This window comes from Myotis daubentonii, chromosome 7, assembly GCF_963259705.1.
Source record: "Myotis daubentonii chromosome 7, mMyoDau2.1, whole genome shotgun sequence".
NCBI classification, from domain to species: domain Eukaryota; kingdom Metazoa; phylum Chordata; class Mammalia; order Chiroptera; family Vespertilionidae; genus Myotis; species Myotis daubentonii.
Genome location: NC_081846.1, coordinates 76,490,888 through 76,503,137, shown reverse-complemented (window position 1 = coordinate 76,503,137; position 12,250 = coordinate 76,490,888). Strand labels below are relative to the sequence as shown.

At 47.3% G+C, this 12,250-nt stretch overlaps 1 non-coding gene across 1 annotated transcript; it reads right to left on the bottom strand.

Annotated features, from left to right (window-relative positions):
• Positions 1–517: 517 nt before the first annotated feature.
• Positions 518–681, bottom strand: LOC132238996 (U1 spliceosomal RNA). Its single transcript, XR_009453954.1, has one exon. It is a non-coding gene; the product is annotated as a U1 spliceosomal RNA (small nuclear RNA).
• Between the last annotated feature and the right edge of the window lie 11,569 nt (positions 682–12,250).

The following is a 12,250-nucleotide window of genomic DNA, read 5'->3' as shown; positions in this document are numbered from 1 at the left end:
TATAGTGAAGGTATGGTCAATTACCATGTTTGTATATTATTAGATAGGATGGTCTTTATGGTTAAAACTAGAGGCTCAGTGCAAGAATTTGTGTACTGGTGGGGTCCCTCAGCCTGGCCTGCGGCTCTCCAACGTCCCCCGAGGGGTCCTGGATTGTGAGAGGGTGCAGTCCAGGTGAGGGACCTCACTGGTGCACAATCAGGGCCAGGGAGGGACTGCAGGAGGGCTCCAGGGCATGTCTGGCCCATCTCACCCAGTCCTGATTGGCCGGACCCCAGCAGCAAGCTAACCTACTGGTCAGAGTGTCTGCCCCCTGGTGGTCAGTGCACATCATAACTACCAGTCGAATGGTTGCACAGTAGCTTAGGCTTTTATATATATATATTAGTGTACATATACGTCTTGAAATTATAATGTAATTTTTTCCTACATTATACCCATTTCCCCAATGTTTTATCCAGATTTCATGCTAGTCATCCTAAATGAAGTCTGCCTAACCTTTTTCATCTTGATGATGAAAAAGGCTAGACCTTTTTTTCCTCCCACTATCACAAACTATGCAGTCGAGTGCCCCACATTTGGGGAAATTGCAGCAGTCAGCACACCTGGAATACAGTGGATAAGCCTTGCCCTGGGAAAACCACTTTCATGATCACGGTACCTTCCCTGCTGGGTAAGTGTGTCAGACCTTAAGTAAGATATGTCTATGAGATGCCCAGCACAGTGACTCTCATTTATTAATTCATTTGTGTGTTCATTCATTCATTGAACAAACACATCACAGATCTATTCCGGGTCAGCACGGGATAGGAGGTAAATAAGATGTAGTCCTTGCCTTTAGGGAGTCCCTGGCTAGTGACATGTAAATTAAGGATGGCATTAACAGGAAAACAGATTTTTCGCCTCACAATACTTCTGATACCAAATATGTGGGAGGTTTTTCCTCACCAGCCATTTTCCAAGTCTCCAGACCCTGACTGGGTTTCCCACAGTTCAGTTCTCACACTAACTACCTGCGTTAGCACAGACCCGAAGGTTAAGGGCTCAGTCCCACAAGACTGCCCCCACTTTAGACGCCAGTCACAAGAACGGACCTCTGACCAACCTGCTGTAAATTGAAGGTCCCATGATGCCCGCCTCAGCTTTGATAATTCGTTGTAATGGCTCACAGAACTCAGGGAAACCCATTACCAGTTTATTATAAAAGATACAGCTGGGAACAGCCCGCATGGAAGAGATGCATAGGGCAAGGTATGTGGAGAGGTGCTTGGAGCTCTCATCCCACTCTGGGTGTGCCACATGCTCACCCTGGGCATGGCACCTTCCCAGCTCCTTGTTTTGCTCGCCAACACGGATGCTCTCTGACCCCTGTGGTTTAGGGTTTTTAATGAGGTTTCATTACTTGGGCACCATTGATCAAATCATTGGCCTTTGGTGAATAACTCAATCCCTGGCCCCCTCTCCCCAACCTAGGGGTCCGGAAGTGTGGCTGAAAGTTCTGAACATTTATCACTTGGCTCTTCCTGTGGCAACCAGCCCCGTGGAAGAGTAGCCTCATTAGCATACCCTTGGGCATAGTTGACAGAGGCTTAATATGAATAACCAAAGGTGCTCCTCTCACCCCTGTCACTTAGGAAATTCCAAGCATTTTAGGAGTCTGTGCCTGGAACCAGGGACAGAGACCAGAGATACTATTACTTTTATTATATCAGTGTGACAGCCATCCATGCAGCATTGTGGCTCTGTGACTGTTGGTCCCTGGTTCAGAGGTGGAGGAATCTGTTACCTGCAGTCATCAGAGAAGGACCGGAGGTGCTTGGATCTTGGCACCAAATGCATGGGAGGTTTAAGTGTGGGCGCAGGGCAAGCAGGCAGGGGTAGGTGGTGGCTTTCTCCAACTTGGGTGACGATGTTGTTCAACTGGGACACTTGAGAGCGAAGGAGGGGCACCTGTTAATAATTACTCAGGACACTGGTTTAAAGGAGCCTGCTCCTGACAAATCACATGTGTGGTCGTTCTCAGTGGAATCCTCTTATCAGAACCACAGTGTCTTAGAGCTAGGGTGTGGGGTGGGGGTGCAGTAAAGAATTCTGGATGCTGGGTCTCACCCACATGGGCAGAGGAGGAAGGCGGTATCTGAAATTAGATATCATTATCTCTACCTTTATATGTTTACTAGATGCTCAGTGCACGGATTCGTGCACCAGTGGGATCCCTTGGCCTGGCCTGAGGGATCAGGCCAAAACTGGCTTTCTGACATCCCCCAAGGGGTCCCAGATTGTGAGAGGGTTCAGGCCAGGCTGAGGGACCCCACCGGTCCACAATCATGGCTGGGGAGGGACACAGGAGGTTGGTCAGCCAGGGAGGGACAGCAGGAGGGCTCCAGCGTGTATCCAGCCTATCTCACTCAGCTGCCTCCTGCACACTCCCCACTGGGCATGTGTCTGCAACCAAGGTACATGCCTTTGACCGGAATCGAACCTGGGATCCTTGAGTCCACAGGCTGACGCTCTACCCACTGATCAGCTGGACACCAGCAGCAAGCTAACCTTCTGGTCCAAGTGTCTGCCTCCTGGTGGACAGTGTACGCCATAGCAAGTGGTTGAGCATCCTTAGCATATCATTAGCATATTATGCTTTGATTGGTTGAATGGACGATCGGACGACCAGAACTTAGCATATTAGGCTTTTATTATATAGGATTATTGTTTTTACTTTATCATAACTTTTAAAACCATGGTAGATATTTATGGCAAATAGCCCTGGTCAGTGTGGCTCAGTTGGTTGGAGCGGCATCCCGTATACCAAGAGGTTGCGGGCTAAATCTCTTGTCAGGGCATGTATGGAAGGCAATCAATCAATGTTCTCTCTCACATCAGGGTTTCCCTGTCTCTCTCCCGTCCCCTCTCTTTAAAATGAAAAAGTATATCCTTGGGTGAGGATTTAAAAAAATTATATATATATTTATAGCAAGTAAAGCAAACGGAGCTGAATAAGTACACAGTTGGTAGTTTCTCTCTGATCCCTTTATAGTCTCAGCCTCAGAAGTCATCAATGTCAATAGCCTGGTGTGTGCCCGTCGATGGCCTTGGGCTGAATCCTGCGAGCTGATAGGGCCTTCTTCAGGTAGCCAAGGCAGGGGAAGGCCTTTGGAAGAGGTTTCTTGCTGTGGAAGATTCTCTTATCCTGGGGCCGAGGGAGCCCCTGAAGGACTCTAAGCTGGAGAATGTCATGCTCAGACGTGTGCTGGGACTAACAGGGCCACGGTGTGGCTCAGGGGAGATGAGGAGCACCTGACCCAGGCCATTTGGCTGTGGGAATAGAGAGAGGGGACACATGACAAAGGGGGTAAGGAGTTTCTTTTTCTTACTGGGGACTCCTGTCCCCACTAACAGAAAACTGGCGTTTGTTGGCCGTTACCTTTACTTGCTACACCAACTACCCGAGGTGTCCCCTTGGTTTGCTCATGCAGCCCATGGATGGATTGGCAGCAGCTGCTTGCACATTCTCTCCGCAGGGTCTGCGATGGAGTCCTGGCTCAGCAGGACCCACGCTCATTCATTAGTGACAAATGGCTGTGGGAAGGGAGTGGCAGCCTGTGTGTGATGTTCCTGGCCCAGCTGCCATGAAGGTGGTAGGGAAAAGCCCAGGCAGCTGTGATATTGTAAGAACCAAATAAGCAGCATTGGGGATAAAAGCATAAACTTTGGAGCAGGAAATATCTGGGTCCAAACCCCAGCTTTACCACCTGTGTGGTCTGGGACCCATCCATAAATTCTGACCTCAGGCTTCTGCACCTGTGAAGTGGGAGGGATGAAGCCTGCCTTACACAGGCTTCATCCCTATCATCTACACTAATAAAAGACAAAGATGCTAATTGACCATAACTTTGCTATGCCCAAGCCATGCCCACCAGCCAATCAGAGTGACTATATGCAAATTAACTCAACCAAGATGGCGGCCAGCAGCCACGGAGCTGGAGCAAGCAGGAGGCTTGGTTGCCCTGGCGATGAAGGAAGCCAAGCTTCCAGTCTGCTCTGGCTGGCTGTGGCCTTTGCAAAAGGCAACAAAGCTTCAATTATAGAAGCTAAATAAATCCCAGATACCTTCTTCCAGCCAGCCTCCACTGGGAGTTTGGGTGGCTGGGGGCTGTGGCCAGCCTGCAAACAGCCATCAGCCCCTCACCCAGACTGGCCAGGGACCCAAGCAGGACCCTCCACCCTGAAGGGGGTGTGGCCAGCTTGCAAATAGCCCTCAGCCCCTCACTCAGGCTGGCCAGGCACTCCAGTGGGGACCCCCACCTTGAAGGGGCTGTGGCCAGCCTGCAAACAGCCATCAGCCCCTCACCCAGGCTGGCCACACCCTCATGGGGTGAGGGTCCTCACTGGGGGGCTTGGCTAGCCTGCAAACAGCCATCAGCCCCTCACCCAGACTGGCCAGGGACCCCAGCTGGGACCCCTACCCTGAAGGGGCTGTGGCAAGCCTGCAAACAGCCATCTGCCACTCACCCAGACTGGCCAGGCACCCCAGCAGGACCCCTCCTCCCTGAAGGGGGTGTGACCAGCCTGAAAATGGCCCTCAGCCCCTCACCAAGGCTGGCCAGGCACCCCAGGGGGACCCCCACCCTGATCCGGGACACGCTTGAGGGCAAACCAGCCAGGCCCCACCCATGCACCAGGCCTCTATCCTATATAATAAAATGGTAATATGCAAATTGACCCTAACAGCAGAGTGACTGGGAATCACTGGTCACTATGACGCACACTGACCACCAGGGGGCAGGTGCTCAATGCAGGAGCTGCCCCCTGGTGGTCAGTGTGCTCCCACAGGGGGAGCTCTGCTCAGCCACAAGCCAGGCTGACGGCTGCCAGTACATGTGTGGTGGTGGGAGCCTCTCCCACCTTCTCAGCAGCGCTAAGGATTTCCTACTGCAGCTAGGCCTGCTCCCCGCTGGCAAATGGACATTCCCCGAGGGCTCCTGGCCTGCCAGAGGGATGTCTGACAGCCAGCTTAGGCCCAAACCCCTGGGGAGCGGGCCTAAGCCAGCAGGTGGTCATTCCCCGACGGGTCCCAGACTGTGAGAGGGCACAGGCTGGGCTGAGGGATCCTCCTGAGTGCACAAATTTTTGTGCACTGGGCCTCTAGTAATGACAGAAGGGAATATACACAGAAGCTGGTACATTAAATCCTCAAAAAGGTTTGGAACAAAATAAACATCTAGATATCTTAAAAGAGAGGGAGGAGGGGAGGGAAGAGAGGATACACAGAGCACATAGCACAGTGCTTGGCACAGTGGGAGGAGGTTTTTGCTGTGTCATAGCATTATGTCATGGGCCTGTCTTCAGGCTGTGAAGTAGGATGGTTTTGAGACCCCATGGCCCTCGAGAGGAGCCTGTCAGGTTACTGAAGGCCCGGCAGCCAGTGGGCAACTGGGGATAGTTCCTGGCTAATGCTAACTTCCCTCCTCTCCTTCTTTCTTATCCCCAGGCTGGCCATTGCTCTGTTTTTCACTCTTTGGCCCCTGCCATATGATCTGTGATATGCATTTTAATGAGACATCACCCAGGGCAGTGCCTGGTTGCAAGGCTTGCATTTCACATTTGTCCAGCTGTCAGTCCATCAAGCCTCACATTGATGAGCATCCACTGTGCCTCCCACCCAGGCCGTGGCTTGTTATGATCCATGCATTAGTACCTAAAGGGGCACCGTGTTTATAGCATCACGTCTGTGTCCTGCCTTAACCTTGAAGTGATGGCTTTAACTTATTTTGTTAACCCAGTGGGGAACAGCCTGCTGATTCTTACATCCCTTCCCCACCCAGTTCCATTTCTCTGCAAATGATACTTCTCTGTCTCCAGGGAAGAACTCTGTCATCTCCATTAGCTCACACCCTGATTGGAAACACTGCCTGGGGTGATGGTACGCTATCTGGGAGTAGAATATGCCCGCAGTTTTCAGTCTGTTTTTCCTGAAGCAATTATTTGTGCTTGGAATTGGGGAGAGGAGGGACCCCATGAAATAGCCATCTTTTTCCTTGGGAAGGAGGGGTGTCAGCCTTGTAATATTAAGTCACTTACTGTAGCATCTTGCATGATCTTCTCTGGTGTTCAGCAACTCTTTCTAGCTCCCGAATTCTGATATATTAAATCAGGTCCCTTGTTAAACTTGCCCATATACATGCTGGGATTTTTCTGGGACAGTGTTTGGTGGCCCAGGTGTAGCTAAGAGGGAAGATGGAGGGAATGGACAACACTTTCTCTAGTGACTTCTCCCTGATCATTGTTTTTAAGATACCATGTTGACATGATGGTGAAGACTGTTGAAAACACCTTTGGGAAGCAGTGTGAGAGAGGCAATGAAAACATCAGTGGGCAGATGGTCAGTTGAACATAAAAGGTCACCCACAGGGGACAGCATTTTCACGTGCTAGGTCACCCCACCAAACAAGGGTGCCGACATGACCTGCCCCTGGCTCATGCTCTCTGCCCACACCTTCAGGTGCCTGTTTTCAAGGTGGTCTCTTACCCATGTGCTTTTCAAAGAATTGAGACACAGTAAGATTTTTTTCTTTACTCTCACAGCAACTTGACTTACACTTGACATTTTGTATAAACTCCATGTGCTGTAGAGTATAAATTCAATAGGGAAAGAGGAAATTCCCAGAGCTGGGTGAGGTGGCAGACTCAGCTTTGAGTACTGACAGTATGCTGTGGTGGTCTGTGCCCGTGGCCCACCAAGTTTGGGGATAATTTATTATGCAGCCATAGATAACTAATGTCTATTGAATAAGATGAGGGTTTTCAGTCTCAACCACACACTGTGCTCAGAAACAGCGTCCCTACACCCTGTCCTATCCCAAGTCAGCAATCTCAATTCCCTCCTCCTTCAAGGTGGGCTACCCTTGGCAGTCAGGTAGGTAGTGGTTGTGCTGGATCAGTCAGGATAGTGTAGGTTATGCCGTAGTAACAAACATCTGCTAAATTTCAATGGTGTAAAATTATAAAGGTTCATTTCCGTACTTGTTCATGCTGCGTGCTCTGTGTAGATCACAGAGGTGGCTCCATCTATAATAATAAAAGTGTAATATGCTAATTAGACCAGACGTCCTTCCTTCCGGACAAAGCTGCAGCGGATGGGGGCTGAGGCTCTTGCGCGATTTTGTGCATTGGGCCTCTAGTTATATTATAAGTAATCAGGACCCCAAGCTGACTGAGCAGTCACCATCTAGAAAGTTGCTGGTCCCCATGTCAGAGGGAAAGAGTTCTATAGGGTCTTGCAGCGGTAATTAAGTGCTTCAGCTGAGATGTGTCAACATAAGAATGTCCAAACCTGTAGCGGGTTTTTATAAATAGGTATTTGAACCAAACAGAGGGTACACCTGGATCAGGATCTCAACAGATGAGAAAAATGCTTCTGAGAATGACAGTTTGCAGTTTCCTTTATGCATTTGAGATAAAGGAGGGAATGTAAGGACGATCACCTGAAGGTGGGGGAAAGCAAGGCGGGGATCTCGTTACAGGATAGTTAAGATGATGGGCTCTCATACTTTGGAAGGGGCATCTGAAAGGGGACATTTCAAAGGTGTGTTAACCTAAAAAGCACAGAAAGGATGGACAGGGCTTGCTTCAGGCAAGGACAAGTTTATTAGTACAGAAGTTATAGGCCCTGGGTGTGTCTACTCACCATGACATGCCCAGTTAGGAATTTATGACCAGATCATTCTGTCAGGTTCCTTTCCATAGAATTCCTTTTTTTATCCACAGAAGTGAAAGGGGTCAGAATATGTCACCCGAAAATATGCTACATTGGCATAAGGATTGTTTTGAGCTAAGGTAACTGAGAAACAGCAGGCAGAGGAGGGACTGTCTGCCCTGTCCCCTAGAAGCATGGCATACATTGTTCTGGGCAGAAATGTGAAGGCGTTTCCTTTCCCCTCCTCTCTCCTGTACCAGAAAGAGAACAACTTTTAATCATCAGAAATGACTTATCACTAGAGATGGCATTGAGTTTTCATAACAACCTTACCATTATCTACTGTTAGTTCCCTGTATATCTTTACCTTTCTACCACTTACCCACCCCTCAAAGCTCAGATCCCTTTGCCTTTGTCTTGTCACTTCTCCACAGTTTCTTTGTTAAAATGATATATAAGCTCTGAAGCCTAACTACTTCTTTGGGTTTTCAGTTCTTTTCTGTGAAGCTCTTGGGAGAGACGGGTGTGTGCATGCAAAATAAACCTTCACTCCTGTTCATCTGTCTTTTGTCAGTTCACTTCACAGGTCTCCGTCACCGGACATAAGAGGGTAGAGAACAAGTATTTTTACATCTCTGCAGTAGTGGCACACAACATGCTATTATCTAGAGCTAGTCACACGGCCACACCTTGCACCCAGAAGTTTTACGAGTGTTTATTACATGTCGAGCCTGTGACAGCTGCTGGATATAAATTGTCTCCTTTATATTCCTAACAACGTTATGAGGTTCATGACTATTACCATCTCTCCCATGTTGCAGAGTGGGAAACTGAGGTTCACAGAGGTTAAGTAACCTGAAGGTAGGACAGTAAGTGGTGGGACCTAAATTAAAACCCCAGAATCCATGTTTGGAGCCTAAGCTCCCACCACCCTAATTCACTGCCACTCTGATCTGAGTTGGAACCAACAGAACCACCAAAGATGATATACAAACACTGAACCTCAAGAGAAATATGCAGCATCTTGGTATCTTCTCTCCCAGGAAACTCTTTGGTTTCTATGCAAATTTTCTTAATTTCTACTCAGATGTCTTCCACCTTCACATATCAAGTGGTAAGGGGAGTGTGGTGGGTGCTGGTATGGCCGTTATCAAATGCAGAGAATATTTTGTGTTGCTAAAATGAAACAACGCTGACATATAACACTTATCAAGGGCTTACTGTGTGCCAGGCTTATTCTAAGTCCATTACATTTATTTAACCCTCATAACACATCTATGAGGTATAGGTACCATTATTATCCACATTTTACAGATGGGGAAATGGAGGCACAGAGAGGTTGGGGAAGTTGCCTAGAGTCACATGACTGGTAGGGGGAGGAGCCAGCAAACCTTTTGGGAAGGTATAGATGGGATTGAAGAGTGATTGGATTTTATTTTCTCACCCAACCCTGTGACATGGTATTAGGTGATGTTTTAAGGAAGAGTATCAGCTCTCTCATTAGATGTGCTTCCTAGTCTTTTAGTTTAGAGCTTACGGCAGCAGTAAGCTCTAAACTAAAAGGGGGAATTTGGAGACATGGAAGGAAATGGCCACTGAAAACTCAAAGTGGTTCTGAAGAAAGGACATCCAGGTTAGTGCTAAGAGATGGAATGTTGTACACATCGGTTGTCAATGAATGTTTTTAAAAACTTAAAAACATTTGGTTTTCCTAAGTGTCTGAAATGGCCTGTTTCCTATTTTATTTATTTTACTTTGCATTACCTATTAGGAAAGGGTTTTCTGGGCACTGCACAGCTGCCTCACTGACTAGATATCCTAAATTCTGGCTCAGTGCTTTGGAGCCAATGAGACTGATTGTTTATTGAATGCTATATCGTCTCAAAATTGAAGAAAACTTGAAAGCACATCACAAAGAACTTCTCTTTTTCTGGACCAGGAGGGTAAGTCCCATCGCCCCTGAATACTTTAGTTTGTTTTTTTCTATGAACAAGGCTATTCCCCTGCATCAGAGCTCCCGCTGTGGGGCCTCTGAACCAATGGCACTGGTATCTCCTAATGACTGGTTAGAGGTGTGAATGCCTGACTCCCCCCCCCCCGCCCCCTCGGCTCCAGACCTCCAAAAACAAAAACTCTGGGATGAGGTACCACTATATGTATCTTAAAAGTCCTCTAGATGATTCTGATTGCATGATGTATTTTGTAGAATGTCCTATATTACCTCACCACGACCATAGAAATCAGGAAATTAATACTGATGCCTTACTACCATCTACTCCTCACAGTCCATTTACATTCTGCTAATTCCCCTATAGCAAAGAGACACCCAGATTCTTCTATTGCATTTATTTGTCATGTTCCTTTAAGATATCCTTCAACTGGGAACAGCAGCTGGATCCTGGATTTTCATAACCTTGATGCTTTTGAAGATGACAGGCCAGTTATTTGGTAGCATGTTTCTCCATTTGCATTTGTTTGATGTTTCCTCATGAGTAGATTCAGGTTATAGACCCTTGTCAGAAATATCACAGGTGTGCTGCTCAGTTCTTGTTGCATCCCATTAGTTGGTACACAATTTCAGTTTGTGTTATATTTGATAGTGTTTACTTCAGTTACTTGATTAAGGTGATGTCCATCAGACTTCACTGTAAAATTGCTTTTTTTTCCTCTTTGTAATTAATAAGGATTTTGTGGAGAAAAACTTTGAGATTATGTAAATATACTGTTCCTTATCAAGCTTTCCATTTATTTATTTGTTTATTCATCTACCCATCCACCCGCCCATCTATTCATCTGTCCATCCATAAGGGTATGGTACCCAGGACTTCCTATTTTAGTAAATGGGTGATTTTATTATCATTATTGTAATGCTCAGATGATCTCAGTTTCAAGGTTGCTTCTGTGTCCTTTTGACAAGTCCCCATCATTTGTTGAGTGTTTCATTTTTTCTGGTGCAAAATGGTATTCCAGGCTCATCTTACATTTTTCTCTGTCCCACCCCTGGAATCAGCCATTTCACTAAAGAGCTCTAATTGCTTTTCCTTTTTATTTTTTTTAGTAGCAGAATGGTATTTAGAAATCAGGATCTGAGTACTAGGTGTGCTCATTGCTCCCAGGTGTCACTGCTTCCATTCCAGACCCACTCAGTGGACAGAGCTAGGGTGTTGTGTGTGTCTGTGTGTGTGCACACATTTGGATCTTTATTTGTTTCAGTATTTATCACTATGCATCGAATACCATGATTTTCATTGGTAGCTCCAATTCCAGTTCTGTGCCCCCAGTCTTTTCTGTCTGAAGTATTTATTTGATCAACTTCCCTGTCTGAATAACCAGTTTCCCCTCTCCACTGCTGCCTGCTCCCTGCATGGACCCTTTTCTCCCCTCCCTGCCTGGGCTCTGACACCTGTGCTGGCTTGTCCAGATGCTCCTCACCCAACTCAGGTTTGATACCTCATGTGGGCTCCTCTCCTCCATAGATGACCTTCCTACCCTCCTCAGACCCTGACACCTAGTGCTGGGCTGCCCTTCACATGCACCCGTGGACAACTTCTTCACCCAGCTGTGGCTGTAATACCCACACAGTTGCCCTCCTGTCCCACTCATGCTTTGAAATCATATGCTGAGCTGGCCTGCCAGGCTTACTCTATCTCTTGTGAATGCCTTCCTCACCACACTTAGGCCCCAACAGGCCATCTTGGACTGTTTCCCTCTGTCCTCTCGCCCAACAAGGGATGCTTTCTCACCATGGTAAGGCGCCAAAACCCCACTCTGGGCCTCTGCAAAGTCCTCATGGGCTTTTGGATTGCATGGTTCAGGAGGAATGGGAAGGGAAAGAAGAGGAAAATACACTGAGGTTTTAATGCACTTTAAATATTTTTTTAAATTGATTTCAGAGAGGAAGGGAGAAGAAGAAAGAGACAGAAACGCCAGTGATGAGAGAGAATCATTGATTGGCTGCCTCCTGCACGCCCCCCCACTGGGGATCGAGTCTGCAACCCGGGCCTATGCCCTGACCAGGAATCGAAATGTGACCTCCTGGTTCATAGGCTGAAGCTCAACCGCTGAGCCACACTGGCTGGGCCTAATATACTTTAAAAATAAACTTATTTACCTACCATGCCGGTATGTTTACTTTTAGCATTTGTTTAGGCAGGGTGCAAAGGCATTTCTATTTTATCAGGAAGCGATGAACCATATACCATCCTAAAATAATAATGTCTTTATTATGTGTATCGGGTTCACAGAGGCGTTCCAAGTGGTTTTTCTGCTCATGATTTGGCTAATATGGTAGGATGGGAAGATTTCATTGTTTTATTTCTCTGAGAGTCCTTGATTTTTAAATCTGTACAATATTGTTGTTCTTGCTATTTTTGTTATTCTGGTCCTAACTGGAACATATCTGTGTGTTACCTGCATGCGCCTTGCCCTCACCAGGCTCACTAATGTCTCTGACTGGTGTCATGACTTCTCCCTTCTCTGGCACTCAGGTCTGCGGCCTGGGTCTCCACTTCACAGGCAGCGGCCTGTGTACTTCACATTTGGAATATAGCTTTCTGG